The sequence below is a fragment of the Lissotriton helveticus genome, chromosome 4_1, assembly GCF_964261635.1.
Source record: "Lissotriton helveticus chromosome 4_1, aLisHel1.1, whole genome shotgun sequence".
Taxonomy (NCBI): Eukaryota; Metazoa; Chordata; class Amphibia; order Caudata; family Salamandridae; genus Lissotriton; species Lissotriton helveticus.
The window spans coordinates 725,013,576-725,035,107 of NC_136063.1; the positions used below are offsets into that span (position 1 = coordinate 725,013,576).

Here is a 21,532-nt window from a genome sequence, read left to right on the forward strand (position 1 = left end):
GCCTGGAATAAAAACCAAAAAGTTGCCCCCACTGCAACAATTGGAGAGCAGCACACAGAGCAAAAGGGAAGCATCTGTCTTTAACAATGCTTCTTTTGAGTGTAGGAGATTGTTAAAAACTGCAGGTTTGACTACACAAATCATCATTACTTTTACTTTATACATTTCCTAATAAATTATAAAAAGTAATCTCAATAAGAGTGCCTGGGGGAAGTGTCTACTGTTTCGTGATTTCATTATTTCATTATTGGATCATTCATCCAGTACTATATAATGGAGTGCGTCAGCATATGACATAGTTATGACATATTAACAGCAGTCCACAGTACAACCAGAAGTAAAATAAAATTACAGAGGTTTTTAAAAAGGAAACACCTTTGCCCGTCAGCGGTAGTGAAGTTAAGGGAACCAAGCCAAGGTCACCACATTCTTGCCTAAAGACTGCTGGCTTCTTACTGTGTGAATGTGCTTCTATTACACACTGGTGTTTACTCCCTTCCCATTCATACTTCCTGGAGGAAATTACAAAACAGCAAAAATGACGAAACACTTCTGAAAATGGCGTTCTTAGGAGCACAGAATAATGCCAAAGCCATGACTGAATTAGTAACTAGTGAAATAGTGATGTTGGTATACAAATCAGACACAGAAGGACAGGGGTATACCCGTTAACCCATTCGAGACCCGGGTAAAGTATGCATACACAAAACAATGTCGCAAATGGGAAATATTTCGCAAGGCAATTTAAATACAAAGAATTAATCATAAGGAGAGTTGGAACAAAGGGAGACCCAAAAGAATTGGTAGTAAAACAAAAGGTTCTTATTTGCAAATAGTTATAACAGCACCACAATACATTGCATGTATAAGTAACCATAATTGGGTTGTGCACTACACGTGTTTGTGACAGTGAACGGCGCAGTGACACAACGGTCAGTGTGGTTAATAACAAAAAGAAGGTATATACAGGGTAAGTATTTTGTTTTTAAATTATTTAAAGTGACCACATTGGAGCCAAAGGTAACGTTGGATGGTCGACGGTGTTTCGACCTGACTGAGTTCAGGTCGTCATCAGGACCAGGTTACTTGAGTTTGTAATAGTGCTGTATAGGTAAAGAAAAACAGGGATGAGGCCCAGGAGTGACCAAGGGTCAAGTAATAAAAGAGTGTACTATCGGAGAGCGCACTTCCAACTCATACAATTCTGTAACTGCAAGACCACTAACGTGATCTACTCCATCCGCTGCCCCTGTAACTTAGTATACATTGGCCAGACAACCCAAATGGTCAAACAATACATCTCACGACATAGGAGCCGCATTAGATGCAGCGTTGAGTCAGCTCCCTTTGTTTCGCATTACAAAAACCATAATCATTCTGAAACCGATATGGTCTCGCAAGTTATTCATCAACCAGTACTACCCATGCGAGGTGGTAATTTACATCTGCTTCTGAACAAATGCGAATGCCGTTGGACCACAAGATGTGATTCTGTCAATAATGGTCTCAACACACTTGATGAGTGGAATACGGCTATTGATACACCTTGACACCCCCAGTGCCCCTTCTGACTGTCCTCCTTGTTGTAATCAGTACCTTATGTTTTACCAGTTATTGTATACAACTATGACTTTTAACTTCAAACTGTACTGAATATCTGCTCTATGGCATTTGCAGTTCCTTGTATTACATTGTGTCCATTACAACGGTGTCCTTGTTTGCATTTCTCTCCATGTAATTATTTAAATTGCTATAATGCATTAATCCCTTTTTCACCTTTAGTTATCTTCCTCGAGGTCTTCCAGTCGTTCAACCCTATACTCACCATCCAGTCTATTTCCGTTCTGGTTTTCTTATTTACCCCTTCATAATGTTTCCATTCGGACAGGTCTACCGTATCATTAGTCCTGCACTTGTTCGTGTTTATTAACTTTCAATTCAAATTGTAATTGTATTTTTTATCTGTATTATTGTATGCAAACTGATTTATTCAAAGTGTACATTTATTGCCAATAACTAATGTTTTCTTGTTATAGACTCTGTGATTTAATTTAATTAAAATGTTACATGGCTCCACGTGTCACACAGAGTACCAATGTTTCGCATGTCACTTTCTAGGGTGCTCCGTCCTGCTTCCATTCCTTCTTCTGCTCCCCTGGAGAACCACAGATTGCTTCCTAGCTCTTGGACTAGTTCCGCCCGTATCACGTGACCCACCTCCCTCCCCTGTAAAGTAGTTCCACTCACTGGCCCCCAGTGTTGCACCATTGTATTTTGGGCACCAGCATGGGTCGTTTCGTTCCACTCGCTTGCCCCAGTGTGTTACTGTCCTTCGCTTTGACCGCACTTTACTTAAGGCGACTCAGCTTCACTTTCTCCCTCGCCCTGACCGCCATCGACCGTGGCAGGTAGTTGCTGCGGTGCCTCCTTCGCCTGCACACTCCGGATTGCATCCATTGCCCTCCGTAACGACGATCACTCCTACTATTTGCACCTTGTTTAATCTCCATCGGGTACTTGCCTTTGCTGCCCGCATTAGGCTTGACGGTCTCTACACCCAGACATATTCTTTTGTTAAAAAGTGCCCACGTTAGGTTTGATGGTTTTCACCACCAGCCATATTCTTTTATTAACCACTGCACCCCTACCCCTTTTTCTCCCGCAGCCAATTTTGCTTCGGGCTTAATCTTCCTCACCTATTTGAACTATCTTTTGTAAGCCAAGGGGACAGTCATCAATCCTACGGTGTTCTACCTGTCTCCTGCAAGTATCGATATGAGCTTCTGGCCTTCAATACTTCACTACCCTTTCCTTGTTCCATTCCATTAATCACCCCCTTCTCCCCTCCACCCTCTGTTTGGGACACTTCCACCCAACCTTCAGGTAGTTTTTCCTCTCAACTCTACCTTGCTCTTTTATTAATTGATCCATGGTCACTCTTGGGCCTCATTCCTGTTTTTCTTTACCTATACAGCACTATTACAAACACAAGTAACCTGGTCCTGATGACGACCCGAACTCAGACAGGTCGAAACGCCGTTGACCACCCAGCGTTATCTTTGGCTCCAATGCGGTCAATTTAAATAATTTAAAAACTGAATACTTACCCTGTATACACCTTCATTTTTGTGATTGATCACAAACTCTGTTATTTTAGCGCTGTTCGCGCAGTTTTCTCACTGTATTGTGTCTCTGCAGCATTCACCATCACACGCACGTACAGACCACAACTCACTTATGGTTACTTATACATATAATTTCTTGTAGTGCTAATATAACTACTTGTAAATAAGAACCTTTTGTTTTTCTAACAATTCTTTGGGTCTGCCTTTGTTCCAACTCTCCTTTTGATTAATTCTCTGTGTTTAAATTTCCTTGCGAAATAATTACTGGTTGAGACATTGTTTTTTTGTATGTGTTGGTAAACAACTGGCAAAAGAAGAACTTCATCCAACGTCAAAAGTACATTCATAAAGAGGGCATCCCGTCTTTATCAGCTAAAGGAGGTAGACCAAACCACCAAGATGGTATGGTGCATGCTGGACGGATTCCTGTCTGCAATACAGTGAGGACCCCTATATTCAACAGTGCTGACACTCTAAAGTCTCAGGTAGATAACATGCAGTGGGGTCTTGTGTGCTGCAACGCAGTGCAGACCACCCTAGCTAACACAGGCCAAGCCTTCAGTGCTTTTTGAGGAACCTCGTCTAAGCCTTCTGCCTCTGCCCTCTTAGACGCCTGAGTACCTAGGGAAATGAAGAGCCCTCTACCTCATTCTTACTTGCTTTGAGCCGATGTGTGACTGATAAATGTATTTATTCATTAGAATAAGAATAGGGCATCTCAATGCAGATACCGTGGGTAGTGAGAGGAGACAGTCCTGATGAGTCCAGAAGTTCTCTCTGATTGACCCTAGTACATCTTGAACGGCGTCCCACCTTTAAAAAAATAAATATCTGGCATAACCGGATTCGCCTCACTACCAGCCAGGGCCCTCACTATCCATGTATCCAGGACTTCTTCACCTTCCTTGCTTCTGTTCCCCAATACGTTCATGTTGGTCCTACACTCCCTGCCTTTCTTCATACATGCCCATACAACACCTAGGACCTGCTACTCATGGGGTATTAGCATTTTTCCTGTTGTGATATTGGCATTTTAGGAAAGACAATAGAGGGCCTGTCATGATCTTAAGCATTTCCTGTTTCCTACAGAACTATTCTGACTCGGTCTCAGCACCCCCAGCCTTTCCAAGGCTCTTATTCACAAACCAACTCTTTGTTTCATTCTGCCAACATTAATAACCAGTAGAGAAACCATCATGCTCTAAATCCATTCCAGTTTCCAACAACCCAGCTCTGTCTCCATCAAAGACCTCCAGGCCTGTCAGGTGCCAAATCATCTCATAAAATGTCTTCATTTACCTACATGTCTAGCTGTTTAACTAAGCTGGAGTGTTTCCCTGAATTGACTGTATAATGGGGCATATTTATCGAAAAAATCAAGCAGCGCAGTAAGCCACCTTGCTGCGCTACGTGATAAAGAAAGGGCAGGAATGTACAGTATTTAACATTATACGCGCATGCTTGTATTTTCCCTGCGCTGGCGCACGATGTGCTGCCTAGCACCAATGCATGCACCCTTACACAATGGTGCAAGAGTGCCTGCGTTGCCAGCAGGATTGTTTTTGTGTAGGAAGGGAGACCTCGCACAAAAACAATCCTTGGAGGCTTTTTCCTCTTTCTATGTGTGATGCAGAATGCAACCCACATGGAAAGAAGAAGAAAACTAGGAGAAATGCAGATATTTATCCTCGTTACGCCTCACCTGGGGAGGTGTAGCATTTTTACGTATTCCCAGGTCTACCACTCATGGTAAATCTGGGAATGCGCCAAAATCCATGGATGGATGCATGGGAACACCCATGCTCCACCTAAGGAATGCCTCCCTGGTGCAGAGGAACGCAATGCAGGCATTTGTGCTGTGTTGCACTATTGTAGATTTATCAAGCCACTCAGGGCCATATAAGGTGGCCTTGCAAAGCTTGATAACAATTACTTAGTAGTTGCCTCGCCTGTGTGCCCCGTTGTATGGCGCAAGGGAGATGCAACTGCTTCATAAATATGCCACAATCTTTTGAGTACCCTTTCCAAATCTATTGGTCATAGTGTTGGCCACACTTTCTGTGGTGGTAGTTTTCAACTTCAAGTGCAACCGCCTAACTCTTACACTCTGCCTACGTATCACCACTCACCAGGAGAAGAAAAGGCTTCTGTGAAGGGATACTCATCTCCCAATGGATTATTGTCCATGGATGTTAACATAAATGTAGCCCCACTGCCCCCTCTATGTTTATGTCACTGGGTGGTCTTGTGCACCTACTATCCAGAGACACAAAGATCAAGATACAAGCCACTAGATTTTTTTCAGTGACTTTTTGGGTGTTTTTAATGTAAAGTAACATTTTAGTAACATACCCAAACCCTGCTCTTCCTATGGAAAGTCTAACCTAACTACACAGTGGTGACCCCCAAAATATATATAAAATGCTTGCTTTACTCTGAATAAATGTTGGTGTTCCAACTTACCTGTGTGGAGTGCGGGCATGGATAATATATATATATATATATATATATATATATATATATATATATATATATTCACTGAAAAAACCATAGGTTATAGACCATATATAGTTAGGAATTAGCATTTACAAAACCTTGAAAATTCACTGAAAAAACCATAGGTTATAGACCATATATCGTTAGGAATTAGCATTTAAAAAACCTTATTTTACTCACACAAAACCATTGAAATTCCATATATAGTTAGTTGCACTAACTATATATCGCGCACCCGCAATCCACTGCTGATGATGTCACATATTACATCATTCATGACATGGTCAGTGACATCACTGATGACATCACTGATGACATCCCAAATGACATCACTGATGACATCACTGATGACATCATCCAGTGATTATGTGTTTCTGTAAAGTTTAAATATGTTTTACATATTGAAGAATGAGTGGATGTATAAGTGTCTGAATGAAGGTTTTAGTAGGTGCGTGATTGACTGTATGAGTGAGTGATTAAATGCGTCTTACTGAATGCACGGGTTACTGACTAAACTGTCTGAAAGTGTGCATCAGTATGTCTGTTGTTGTGCAAGCTGCTGCATGTGTTGATCAGTAGCTATATGAGTGGCTATATGGGTTATTGATTGGTTGAACAAGTATTTGTATGGGAGACTGAGTGTGTGTATGGCTGGCTGGGAGGTGTGTGACTCTGTGCAGATCAATGTGTACTTGTATCAGTGATTGTATAAGAGAGTAAGTATGTGTTAGTATATGTTTCAAAAATGTAAGGTGTTCTGTGTTTAACTGTATAGATGAGAAAATGGAACTGTGATTGATTCTTTTCAGGACTGACTAGGTGTGTGAGTAACTCCATGGATGAGTGGCAGAGTGTGAGTGTCTGTATAGGTGTATGAGTGCATATGATAGTGTTGTAAAGATGAGTGATTGTATGTATGAATGATTGTATGGGTGAATGAGTGAATGTGTGTGTAGACATACGAATCAGTGAGTGCGTATGTAGTAACTAGTATTGGTGTGTCAATGGTTTCAAAAATTATACTCTGTATTTAACACTGGGTGTAACGGAGGTTATATTAGAGTGTGAGGAGATGCATTGTATTATCACATGAATGATATCATCAGTGATGTGATCATTGATGTCAAATGAGATGTCATCAGTGATGTCATCAGTGATGTCATTTGAGATGTCATCAGTGATGTCATCAGTGATGTCACTGACCATGTCATGAATGATGTAATATGTGACATCATCAGCAGTGGATTGCGGGTGCGCGATATATAGTTAGTGCAACTAACTATATATGGAATTTCAATGGTTTTGTGTGAGTAAAATAAGGTTTTTTAAATGCTAATTCCTAACGATATATGGTCTATAACCTATGGTTTTTTCAGTGAATTTTCAAGGTTTTGTAAATGCTAATTCCTAACTATATATGGTCTATAACCTATGGTTTTTTCAGTGAATTTTCAAGGTTTTGTAAATGCTAATTCCTAACTATATATGGTCTATAACCTATGGTTTTTTCAGTGAATTTCAATGGTTTTTTAATAGCAAATATCATAAGCTGTCGAATGTCAAGTACGTGTTAAGTAAAAACATTTTCGTGTTTATGCACACTGTTCTGCTTTGAATGCTGCCCCCCCCCCTCATTTCTATTAGGAGTACTCTCTCTTTGCAGATAGTGAAAGGTAGTTAACGCAGGCCTTTGCCCCCGTTGTAATACGTCGTGCCTGCTTCTCTCTCCATTTGATTCATTGTTATCCAAGCATTTACTGTTTTAGAATTGGTTCTCTTTGGTTCATTCTCTATTTACAAACAAACACAGAGTCGCAATACTCTGTTTAGTCTTTGCAGATAACGAAAAAAAAAGTAAAAAAAAAAAAGGAATCGAGCAAAATCAGTAGGCCACTAATGGGATCTCTTTTTGACCTCGCTAAAATAGAAACATTAGGAACAACCCCTCATGACAAATACGAAACTAGTGAGATGAACTAAACTCCACACCATGATGGCTGCAATACAGCTCGGCTCCGCCACCCACCCCGCCCAAAATAACGATAAAGAGCGGCTGCCATGATTGCTCGCAGAATGGCCACGACGGAGCTACGAAATGGTGGTGCTCTCATGCTAACCCCAGCTTCAGTCTGAAACATCCAGAAACACTGTAGACTACCAATTCGATCAGTTCCGGTAGCGCCCCAACGTAACCCGGTAGAGAAGAACTAGCCCTCCCCTCTTTGACTGATGGTTCTTGTTGCCTGTCCCTTCTGTTGTCATTTAACAGAACTATTTAGCCTGCTGAAAGGGGTTGTGTTCCGACCGCTGGTTGGTGGAGACATTTCGACTATATTCTGGACCTGCGTTGTCGCGTAATGCGTCATATGACGCGCCGCGTTAGCGCATCCGGAAGTGATCCGGGGCGCGACGCGCAGCGCGTAACGTAAGCATAACAGGTCATGTGACTTGTTAATAAAACTTTTCATTGGTTCATTTTACTTTTCTTATTCTAATGATGAAAGGCTTGGTCATATGACCTAAAAATTACGCTTTTTATTACTTCCGAACATTATTTTTTCTTAAACATATATGTTATAATGTTCCAGGCTAATGTACTTTCCCGGAAAATTTACAACTGTCCTGCAAGTAAAATATATTCTTTTTTCGAGAAAAAGGGCGTTTCTTCGTCCCATGACGGAGCCGTTGAGCAAAAGAGGGTCGACCTGCTGTCTTAGTCGCCGATACGCCTGAATATGAGATTCTTATCGATCACTTTATGTTGCAGGAGTAGAAAACACAACAGCCCTTGACCATTTATCTTTACTGCGTTCCTGCGTATTGTACCTTTTACCCTTCATGTAATTGGTCTGCTTTATTTCACTTGCCTTTTACTGATTCTAAAACAGTGACTATTATTAAAAACTTTACCAATGTAAATACTACTACCATGTTTTCTTTTAAAAACCTTTATTATGAAAATGTCAGTATACAAATACGGGCCTATAACCACGTGCGCCGGCCACGGAGCAAACTGTAATCGTATATGATGAGGAGACATTTACACTGTAGAGGAACGTAACGGGCGGGCCATTAGGTTGCAAGAACTAAGGTGTCTAACAGTTGCGGAATCGGTGGACGTACATTTTATAATTAAAATACGACAGGGCCAGTTACAATAAAATTATCTAGATATACATTTGCGGGCAAGTACCATGGGTGTCGTTAATTCGAACTTTCAATAGTACAGTAATCAATAACACATCACAAATTAATGTCAATAGAGATGTCGAAATATTCAATCTATTCTCGTCCCCGCCCGCCATGTGCTTCAAAACTGCATACGTATCTCGTGATATCAAGGTTGTACAACAAGTACACAACAAGGAGTTACGAGTCCCATTTATTCCGGCGCCATTTTGGGCGAGGACGGGCAGGTCCAGGATATAGTCAAAATGTCTCTACCAACCATCGACTATGATGATGTTCATATGCTGTATTTATTAGAGTAACACTCATCTGTCCACATGAAATTAATTTGCCACAATCTAAACATGTCATTTTAATCTTTCCAAAGTTCTTCTAAATATTTGGGACCGTTTCCCTTGCCTCTGATGCTGTCAGTGCCACTTCTTTGATGAATGTACTGGCAGGTCGGGGGTTCTTCTCCAAATCTCTCTTTTATGCAGCACTATAATTAATCGGTGCCACCTCTCCATATGACGATGCATGGTATAGTTACCATAACTATATTTTTTTTCGGTTCCTCTGGAGAGTACATCGTGGCAGATGAAGCGTGTAACGTACCGGGCATTTACCTTTTTTTGCATGTAGAGGAAAGGAAAAAAAATTCAAGCGTCCGAGTTCTAAGGTGTCCCAGAGCCATTTTAGTGGACCAGGCCCAAATCCAAAGAACAGGCCGCCATTTTGAGAGTCCTGTTGCAGCCGCCTGTCGCTGTAGCATCAAGAGCGGCCGAAACTCAGCTGAATGGCAACTGAAACGGTAAAGGGGCGCCCCACTACAGCAGACGAGCCTCCACCTGGGAAGGCCCGTTCACGCCGCCTCCCCCCCCCCTTCGGGCACCCCACGCCGTTATTCGGAGCAGTATTGTAGGATGGCCACACCAGTGCAGCAACTTGCTAGACACCACCTCGGTGGTAACCGAATCTCAGCGCCTTGTGGTGTCTTCTAGTCAGAAAATATTGTTGCGCTGCCTTTGGCCCGATTCGCACATCGGTCCGCTACTGACGCCACCTCACAGGCCAACGGGGCGCCCCACGCCGACTTTTACCATTGTAGGATGGCCACACCAGTACGGCAACTTGCTAGACACCACCTCGGTGCCATCCGGATCTTGGCATCTCAGCGCCTAGTGGTATCTTCCATTCAGAAAATATTGTTGAGCTGCCTTTGGCCCCATTCGCACATCGGTCCGCTACTGACGCCATCTCACAGGCCAACGGGGCGCCCCACGCCGACTTTTACCATTGTAGGATGGCCACACCAGTGCGGCAACTTGCTAGACACCACCTCGGTGCCATCCGGATCTTGGCATCTCAGCGCCTAGTGGTATCTTCCATTCAGAAAATATTGTTGCGCTGCCTTTGGCCCCATTCGCACATCGGTCCGCTACTGACGCCATCTCACAGGCTAATGGGGTGACCCACGCCGACTTTCAGCATTGTAGGATGGCCACACCAGTGCGGCAACTTGCTAGACACCACCTCGGTGCCATCCGGATCTTGGCATCTCAGCGCCTTGTGGTGTCTTCTATTCAGAAAATATTGTTGCGCTGCCTTTGGCCCCATTCGCACATCGGTCCGCTACTGACGCCATCTCACAGGCCAACAGGGCGCCCCACGCCGACTTTCAGCATTGTAGGATGGCCACACCAGTGCGGCAACCTAGACACTACCTCGGTGCCGTCCGGATCTTGGCATCTCAGCGCCTTGTGGTGTCTTCTATTCAGAAAATATTGTTGCGCTGCCTTTGGCCCCATTCGCACATCGGTCCGCTACTGACGCCATCTCACAGGCCAACGGGGCGCCCCACGCCGACTTTCAGCATTGTAGGATGGCCACACCAGTGCGGCAACTTACTAGACACCACCTCGGTGCCATCCGGATCTTGGCATCTCAGCGCCTTGTGGTGTCTTCTATTCAGAAAATATTGTTGCGCTGCCTTTGGCCCCATTCGCACATCGGTCCGCTACTGACGCCATCTCACAGGCCAACGGGGCGCCCCACGCCGACTTTCAGCATTGTAGGATGGCCACACCAGTGCGGCAACTTACTAGACACCACCTCGGTGCCATCCGGATCTTGGCGCATTGTGCTGCCTTCGGCCTATTCGCACATCGGTCCGCTACTGACGCCGCCTCACGTGCCAACGTATTTTCTCCGCATTTTATCCCCTATGCCGCATAACAGGTCATGTGACTTGTTTATAAAACTTTTCATTGGTTCATTTTACTTTTGGTTTCCTAATGATGGAAGGCTTGATCATATGACCTAAAAACAACACTTTTCATTGGATGAAAACTTTTTTTTTTCCCAAACGATGAAAGCCCCACCTTGTTTCTGGATGTTTCAGACTGAAGCTGGCGTCAACATGAAAGCACCACCATCTCGTGGCTCCGTCGTGGTCATTCCGCGAGCAATCATGGCAGCCGCTCCCCACCAGAAGCCTGCAGGAGTCGGGGGCCCCCAAAACTTTTGTTGAATCCTCAAGGCGGAGGGGACGCTTTCGAGAATGGGGTCCAAGACCTAGCAGACAAGCGTGCGATTTCCAAGGTGTCCCAGGGCCATTTCAGTGGACCAGGCCCAAAAAGGAAAGAGCCTGCCGCCATTTTGAGAGTCCTGTGACAGCCGCCTATCGCTGCACCGCAAGAGTGGGCGCAACTCAGCTGAATTGCGGCTTTTGACACAGTGGACCAAAAGCGGACGGAATGGCAACTGAAACGGTAAAGGGGCGCCCCACTACAGCAGACGAAACTCCACCTGGAGAGGCCCGTTCACGCCGCCTCCACCCCCCCCGGGCGCCCCACGCCGTTATTCGGAGGGCGGCAACTTACTGGACATCGCCTTGGTGCCATCGTTCTGCTGCCTTGGAACTATTCGCACAACAGTTTGCTACTGATGACCCACCCCCCGCGACGCCCCACGCCGGATACCGAAATCAGTGCGGCACCCAGGCAACATCACCTGGGTGCCGTCCAGAAATCTGGACGTTGTGCTGCGTTGGGACTATTCGCACAGTCGACCGCTACTTCCTTCATTTTCCCTAAAAATGTTTAAATGTTTTTACTGTTTTTGTTTTGTTGTATATATTTATAAGTTATTAAAGTTTTATAATCTTACTACTTTGTTGGAGTGCTATATATTTTTAATGTGACACATAATTGTAAAAACTTTGATGTACAAAGAGTCATCCCTGGAATCTTCCGCTTCAGGCTCGGTCCCCTCCCCAATCACAATACAGGATGGTTTTCAGATAGTAGGAACGCGTGTGCTGTGACGGATCTCATCGGGTGTGGGCCTTGATCTACTATAACTCCTTTGAAGAGGGGTGATTCTTTACAGCTGGGGCCATAAACTACATCTGCAGGGCTAGCTGATAGCCTAGGACCGGCCTGGACAATCGGACACATTGGAAAAGGAGTGTCAGAGGGTGAGGTAGTGAATAGGGCGAAAGGGAGGTGTCGGGCGGGCACAGGGTGTGATTCTCAGGGAAGAGCAGCGCAGATGGGGGGAGGTTTATTACCCATGCATAAGACAGAGAGCGGGGGTGACCAGTGCCTGGGGGAGATGCTTGCGAGGGTGGGGAGCCATGCTAAGGATCGACAGCGTACAGAGAGTGGGTCTGGTCAAGGCATCTAAAATGGCTGCCGTGCACGACAAAAGTGTGGCATTTGAAAAAAGGCAAGATGGCGCAGACAATGTTTTTCAACACTTCCTGATTTCCTTCGAATCGAACGTTAACAGACGTTCGGGCATATTACCAAAGTTAAGCGATATTTATCCCTAACGATGCTTAGCAACGAATTTTTTACCGCTAAGCATCGTCAGAAATTATCGCAGATAAACCTTGCTATTATCAAGGTTTATCGCAAATGCGATGAAAAACGACCGCAATGCATTAATATCGCTGAAAAGTCAGCGATATTCATGCATTACCGAGCTAATGCTCTTAGCCATGTTATCCACCTCCCATTGGATAACATGGCTAAGAACTGCTCAGGGCAGGTGTTACTTTTTGGAGATATTCGCGCTTAGCGTGAATATCTCCAAAAGTTGGTAATAGGAGATAGCGATGTTAGCGACTGTTTCCAGTCGCTAACATCTTGGCATGCCCACTTTGCATATCATTAGTGATAAATATCACTGACATGCAAAGTGGAGCCCAAGATGGTCGCTATCTCCTACTAGCGGTCGCTAACTGGTGTTAGCAACAGCTAGGTAATACAGAGATAATTTTATCTCCGCGAAGCGGAGCGCTGTTACAGATATATATCTTTTTTTGAACGTTAATTTCTCAAAATCCACTGGAGCACATATATTGAGACCTAGCAAAGGCACATCGGGCTACCAGTCCCTACAATTTTGCCAAGTTTCGTGCAAATCCATTCAGCCGTTCGATTATTATTATTATTATTTTTTTTGCCCCGCGGGGCCCTTTTAAAACCTCCACATCAAACCTAAGAGGTCAAGGAGGATCTACTATGCCCCCTTATGGTCATTTGCCCCTTCGCTTTGGCCTCCTCTTGTCTCTCGATCCTACCGAGAGACAAGATGGCAGCCGCTACGGACTGTTTGGAATGTTTACAGACGCCGGAGAACCAATCAGCTTCGCAAAGCTCCGTAACGCGAAAAGTACGCGAAGCGGAGCGCTGTTACAGATATATATCTTTTTTTGAACGTTAATTTCTCAAAATCCACTGGAGCACATATATTGAGACCTAGCAAAGGCACATCGGGCTACCAGTCCCTAATATTTTGCCAAGTTTCGTGCAAATCCATTCAGCCGTTCGATTATTATTATTATTTTTTTTTTTTGCCCCGCGGGGCCCTTTTAAAACCTCCACATCAAACCTAGGGGGTCAGCGAGGATCTACTATGCCCCCTTATGGTCATTTGCCCCTTCGCTTTGGCCTCCTCTTGTCTCTCGATCCTACCAAGAGACAAGATGGCGGCCGCTACGGACTGTTTGGAATGTTTACAGACGCCGGAGAACCAATCAGCTTCGCTTCACAAAGCTCCGTACCGCGAAAAGTACGCGAACTGGAACGCTGCCCGGTCCGCTGTTACAGATATATATCTTTTTTTGAACGTTAATTTCTCAAAATCCACTGGAGCACATATATTGAGACCTAGCAAAGGCACATCGGGCTACCAGTCCCTACAATTTTGCCAAGTTTCGTGCAAATCCATTCAGCCGTTCGGGCTAAAAGTGAGGCCAACCGCCCTATGGAAAACTCAATGTTAAAAACACGCTTTGGGACCCCCCTTTTTTCTCGGCCCCCCCTTGACGAACTCCCCCCAAATTTCCAGGGGCTGCTCAGAAACAAAATGTTCAATTTTCCTGAGAATTTCAGCCAATTCCGTCCACAAACGCCAAAGTTATTAGACATAGAATTTTCATAAATCCCATAGAGAAAAAATCCTAACTATATATACCTACTGGCGACCGCCAGTAGGTAATATATATATATATATATATATATATATATATATATATATATATATATATATATATATATATTATATATATATATATATATATATATATATATATATAAATATATATATATATATATATATATATATATATATATATATTACCTACTGGCGGTCGCCAGTAGGTATATATAGTTAGGATTTTTTCTCTATGGGTTTTTTGAAAATTCTATGTCTAATAACTTTGGCGTTTGTGGACGGAATCGGCTGAAATTTTCAGGAAAATGGCACATTTTGTTTCTGAGCAGCCCTTGAAAATTTGGGGGGGGTTCGTCCAGTGGGGGCCGAGAAAAAAGGGGGGTCCCAAAACGTGTTTTTAACATTGAGTTTTCCATAGGGCGGTTGGCCTCACTTTTAGCCCGAACGGCTGAATGGATTTGCACGAAACTTGGCAAAATTGTAGGGACTAGTAGCCCGATGTGCCTTTTGTAGGTCTCAATATATGTGCTCCAGTGGATTTTGAGAAATTAACGTTTAAAAAAAGATATATATCTGTAACAGCGGACCGGGCAGCGTCCCAGGACGCGTACTTTTCGCGCAACGGAGCTTTGTGAAGCGAAGCTGATTGGTTCTCCGGCGTCTGTCAACATTCCAAACAGTCCGTAGCGGCCGCCATCTTGTCTCTCGGTAGGATCGAGAGACAAGAGGAGGTCAAAACAAAGGGGGAAATAACTATAAGGGGGCATAGTAGATCCTCGCTGACCCCCTAGGTTTGATGTGGAGGTTTTAAAAGGGCCCCGCGGGGCAAAAAAAAATAATAATAATAATAATCGAACGGCTGAATGGATTTGCACGAAACTTGGCAAAATTGTAGGGACTGGTAGCCCGATGTGCCTTTGCTAGGTCTCAATATATGTGCTTCAGTGGATTTTGAGAAATTAACGTTCAAAAAAAGATATATATCTGTAACAGCGCACCGCTTCGCGTACTTTTCGCGTTACGGAGCTTTGCGAAGCGAAGCTGATTGGCTCTCCGGTGTCTGTAAACATTCCAAACAGTACGTAGCGGCCGCCATCTTGTCTCTCGGTAGGATCGAGAGACAAGAGGAGGCCAAAGCGAAGGGGCAAATGACCATAAGGGGGCATAGTAGATCCTCGCTGACCCCCTAGGTTTGATGTGGAGGTTTTAAAAGGGCCCCGCGGGGCAAAAAAAAAAATAATAATAATAATCGAACGGCTGATGACCATAAGGGGGCATAGTAGATCCTCGCTGACCCCCTAGGTTTGATGTGGAGGTTTTAAAAGGGCCCCGCGGGGCAAAAAAAAATAATAATAATAATAATCGAACGGCTGAATGGATTTGCACGAAACTTGGTAAAATATTAGGGACTGGTAGCCCGATGTGCCTTTGCTATGTCTCAATATATGTGCTTCAGTGCATTTTGAGAAATTAACGTTCAAAAACAAGATATATATCTGTAACAGCGCTCCGCTTCGCGGAGATAAAATTATATGTGTATTACCTAGCTGTTGCTAACACCAGTTAGCGACGGCTAGTAGGAGATAGCGACCATCTTGGGTCCCACTTTGCATGTGAGTGATATTTATCACTAATGACATGCAAAGTGGGCATGCCAAGATGTTAGCGACTGGAAACAGTCGCTAACATCGCTATCTCCTATTATCAACTTTTGGAAATATTCGAGATAAGCGCGAATATCTCCAAAAAGTAACAGCTGCCCTGAGCAGTTCTTAGCCATGTTATCCAATGGGAGGTGGATAACATGGCTAAGAGCATTAGCTCGGTAATGCATGAATATCGCGGAGTTTTCAGCGACATTAATGCATTGCGCTCGTTTTTTATCGTATTTGCGATAAACCTTGATAATAGCAAGGTTTATCTGCGATAATTTCTGACGGTAAAAAAATCGTTGCTAAGCATCGTTAGGGATAAATATCGCTTAACCTTGGTAATATGCCCCAACGTCTGTTAACGTTCGATTCGAAGGAAATCAGGAATTGTTGAAAAACATTGTGTGCGCCATCTTGTCTTTTTTCAAATGCCACACTTTTGTCGTGCACGGCAGCCATTTTAGATGCCTTGACCAGATCCACTCTGTGAACGCTGTCGATCCTTAGCATGGCTCCCCACCCTCGCAAGCATCTCCCCCAGGCAGTGGTCACCCCCGCTCTCTGTTTTATGCATGGGTAATAAACCTCCCCCCATCTGCGCTGTTCTTCCCTGAGAATCACACCCTGTGCCCGCCCGACACCTCCCTTTCGCCCTATTCACTACCGCACCCTCTGACACTCCTTTTCCTCTGTGTCCGATTGTCCAGGCCGGTCCTAGGCTATCAGCTAGCCCTGCAGATGTAGTTTATGGCCACAGCTGTAAAGAATCACCCGTCTTCAAAGGAGTTATAGTAGATCAAGGCCCACACTCGATGAGATCCGTCACAGCAGAAGCGTTGCTATTATCTGAAAACCATTCTGTATTGTGATTGGGGAGGGGACCGAGCGTGAAGCGGAAGATTCCAGGGATGACTCTTTGTACATCAAAGTTTTTACAATTATGTGTCACATTAAAAATATATAGCACTCCGACAAAGTAGTAAGATTATAAAACTTTAATAATTTATAAATATATACAAGAAAACAAAAATAGTAATAACATATAAACATTTTTAGAGAAAAACAACGAAGTAGCGGTCGGCTGTGCGAATAGTCCCAACGCAGCACAACGTCCAGATTTCCGGCGTGGGGCGTCGCGGGGGGTGGGTGATCAGTAGCAAACTGTTGTGCGAATAGTTCCAAGGCAGCAGAACGCGCCGAAATCTAGATGACACAAAAGTGATGTCTAGTAAGTTGCCACCCAGCAAATAACGGCGTGGGGCGTCGCGGGGGGTGGGTCATCAGTAGCAAACTGTTGTGCGAATAGTTCCAAGGCAGCAGAACGATGGCACCAAGGTGATGTCCAGTAAGTTGCCGCACTGGTTTTGGTATCCTACAATGCTGCTCCGAATAACGGCGTGGGGCGCCCCGGGGGAGGCGGCGTGAACGGGCCTCTCCAGGTGGAGTCTCGTCTGTTGTAGTGGGGCGCCCCTTTACCGTTTCAGTTGCCATTCCGTCCGCTTTTGGTCCACTGTGTCAAAATCCGCCATTCAGCTGAGTTGCGCCCACTCTTGCGGTGCAGCGATAGGCGGCTGTCACAGGACTCTCAAAATGGCGGCAGGCTGTTTCCTTTTTGGGCCTGGTCCACTGAAATGGCCCTGGGACACCTTGGAAATCGGACGCTTGTCTGCTAGGTCTTGGACCCCATTCTCGAAAGCGTCCCCTCCGCCTTGAGAATTCATCAAAAGTTTTGGGGGCCCCGACTCCTGCAGGCTTCTGGTGGGGAGCGGCTGCCATGATTGCTCGCGGAATGACCACTACGGAGCCACGAGATGGTGGTGCTTTCATGCTGACGCCAGCTTCAGTCTGAAACATCCAGAAACAAGGTGGGGCTTTCATCGTTTGGGGGAAAAAAAAAGTTTTCATCCAATGAAAAGTGTTGTTTTTAGGTCATATGATGAAGCCTTCCATCATTAGGAAACCAAAAGTAAAATGAACCAATGAAAAGTTTTATAAACAAGTCACATGACCTGTTATGCGGCATAGGGTATAAAATGCGGAGAAAATACGTTGGCACGTGAGGCGGCGTCAGTAGCGGACCGATGTGCGAATAGGCCGAAGGCAATACAACGCGCCAAGATCCGGATGGCATCGAGGTGGTGTCATAGTTGAGAGTTCTGAGCAGCGGTTGTAACACTGTCTGAAGCTTATTTGCAGCTGCTGCAGCTTCACTACGCGCCAAGATCCGGATGGCACCGAGGTGGTGTGTAGGAAGTTGCCGCACTGGTGTGGCCATCCTACAATGCTGAAAGTCGGCGTGGGGCGCCCCGTTGGCCTGTGAGTTTGCGTCAGTAGCGGACCGATGTGCGAATAGGCCGAAGGCAGCACAACGCGCCAAGATCCGGATGGCACCGAGGTGGTGTCTAGTAAGTTGTCGCACTTCTGTGGCCATCCTACAATGTTGAAAGTCGGCGTGGGGCGCCCCGTTGGCCTGTGAGATGGTGTCAGTAGCGGACTGATGTGTGAATGGGGCCAAAGGCAGCGCAACAATATTTTCTACTATATTTCCGGTGTAGAAGAGACCACAAGGCGCTGAGATGCCAAGATCCGGATGGCACCGAGGTGGTGTCTTGCAAGTTGTGGTACTGGTGTGGCCATCCTACAATGCTGAAAGTCGGCGTGGGGCGCCCCGTTGGCCTGTGAGATGGCGTCAGTAGCGGACCGATGTGCGAATAGGCCGAAGGCAGCACAACAATATTTTCTGACTGACACCACAAGGCGCTGAGATGCCAAGATCCGGATGGCACCGAGGTGATGTCTAAGTTGCGGACTGATGTGCGAATGGGGCCAAAGGCAGCGTAACAATATTTTTTGTATGGAAGATACCACTAGGCGTTGAGATGCCAAGATTCGGATGGCACTGAGGTGATGTCTAGCAAGTTGGTGTGGTCATCCTACAATGCTGAAACTCGGCGTGGGTCACCCCATTAGCCTGTGAGATGGCGTCAGTAGCGGACCGATGTGCGAATAGGCCGAAGGCAGCACAACGCGCCAAGATCCGGATGTCACCGTGGTGGTTTCATAGTTGAGAGGCACTTCATCTGCAGTGGGGCGCCGAGATCCGGATGGCACCGAGGTGATGTCTAGCAAGTTGCTGTACTGGTGTGGTCATCCTACAATGCTGAAACTCGGCGTGGGTCGCCCCATTAGCCTGTGAGATGGCGTCAGTAGCGGACCGATGTGCGAATAGGCCGAAGGCAGCACAACGCGCCAAGATCCGGATGTCACCGTGGTGGTTTCATAGTTGAGAGGCACTTCATCTGCAGTGGGGCGCCGAGATCCGGATGGCACCGAGGTGATGTCTAGCAAGTTGCTGTACTGGTGTGGTCATCCTACAATGCTGAAACTCGGCGTGGGTCGCCCCATTAGCCTGTGAGATGGCGTCAGTAGCGGACCGATGTGCGAATAGGCCGAAGGCAGCACAACGCGCCAAGATCCGGATGTCACCGTGGTGGTTTCATAGTTGAGAGGCACTTCATCTGCAGTGGGGCGCCGAGATCCGGATGGCACCGAGGTGATGTCTAGCAAGTTGCTGTACTGGTGTGGTCATCCTACAATGCTGAAACTCGGCGTGGGTCGCCCCATTAGCCTGTGAGATGGCGTCAGTAGCGGACCGATGTGCGAATAGGCCGAAGGCAGCACAACGCGCCAAGATCCGGATGTCACCGTGGTGGTTTCATAGTTGAGAGGCACTTCATCTGCAGTGGGGCGCCGAGATCCGGATGGCACCGAGGTGATGTCTAGCAAGTTGCTGTACTTGTGTGGTCATCCTACAATGCTGAAACTCGGCGTGGGTCGCCCCATTAGCCTGTGAGATAGCAGTTCTTTGGATTTGGGCCTGGCTCGTCTGCTGTAGTGGGGCGCCCCTTTACCGTTTCAGTTGCCATTCAGCTGAGTTTCGGCTGCTCTTGATGCTACAGCGACAGGCGGCTGCAACAGGACTCTCAAAATGGCGGCCTGTTCTTTGGATTTGGGCCTGGTCCACTAAAATGGCCCTGGGACACCTTAGAACTCGGACGCTCGATTTTTTTTTCCTTTCCTGTACATGCAAAAAAAGGTAAATGCCCGGTACGTTACACGCTTCATCTGCCACGATGAACTCTCTAGAGGAACCGAAAAAAAATATAGTTGTGGTAACTATACCATGCATTGTCATATGGAGAGGTGGCACCAATTAATTATAGTGCTGCATAAAAGAGATTTGGAGGAGAACCCCTGACCTGCTAGTACATTCATCAAAGAAGTGGCACTGAGAGCTTCAGAGGCAAGGGAAACGGTCCCAAATATTTAGAAGAACTTTGGAAAGATTAAAATGACATGTTTAGATTGTGGCAAATTTATTTCATGTGGACATCTGAGTGTTACTCTAATAAATACAGTATATGAACATCATCATAGTCGATGGTTGGTAGAGACATTTTGACTATATCCTGGACCTGCCCGTCCTCGCCCAAAATGGCGCCAGAATAAATGGGACTCGTAACTCCTTGTTGTGTACTGGTTGCAGAACCTTGAAATCACGAGATACGTATGCAGTTTTGAAGCACATGGCGGGCGGGGACGAGAATTGATTGAATATTTCGACATCCCTATTGATATTAAGTTCTGATGTGTTATTGATTACTGTACTGTTGAAAGTTCGAATTAACGTCACCCATGGTACTTGCCCGCAAATGTATATCTAGATAATTTTATTGTAACTGGCCCTGTCGTATTTTAATTATAAAATGTACGTCCACCGATTCCGTAACTGTTAGACACCTTAGTTCTTGCAACCTAATGGCCCGCCCGTTACGTTCTTCTACAGTGTAAATGTCTATTTATCATATACGATTACAGTTTGCTCCGTGGCCGGCCCACGTGGTTATAGGCTCGTATTTGTATAATGAAATTTTCACAATAAAGGTTTTTAAAAGAAAACATGGTAGTAGTATATACATTGGTAAAGTTTTTAATAATAGTCACTGTTTTAGAATCATTAAAAGGCAAGTGAAATAAAGCAGACCAATTACATGAAGGGTAAAAGGTATAATACGATGGAACGCAGTAAAGATAAATGGTCAAGGGCTGTTGTGTTTTCTATTCCTGCAACATAAAGTGATCGATAAGAATCTCATATTCAGGCGTATCGGCGACTAAGACAGCAGGTCGACCCTCTTTTGCTCAACGGCTCCGTCATGGGACGAAGAAACGCTCTTTTTCTCGAAAAAAGAATATATTTTACTTGCAGGACAGTTGTAAAATTTCCGGGAAAGTACATTAGCCTGGAACATTATAACATATATTTAAGAAAAAATAATGTTCGGAAGTAATGAAAAGCGTAATTTTTAGGTCATATGACCAAGCCTTTCATCATTACAATAAGAAAAGTAAAATGAACCAATGAAAAGTTTTATTAACAAGTCACATGACTTGTTATGCTTACGTTACGCGCTGCGCGCCCCGGATGACTTCCGGATGCGCTAACGCGGCGCGTCATATGACGCATTACGCGACAACGCAGGTACAGAATATAGTCAAAATGTCTCCACCAACCAGCGGTCGGAACACAACCCCTTTCAGCAGGCTAAATAGTTCTGTTAAATG

General features: G+C 45.2%; 1 protein-coding gene across 1 annotated transcript in view; it reads right to left on the reverse strand.

Annotated features, from left to right (window-relative positions):
• Positions 1 to 21,532, reverse strand: part of LOC144828839 (transthyretin-like) — a 72,524-nt gene that overhangs the window by 38,973 nt on the left and 12,019 nt on the right. The window lies entirely within an intron of this gene.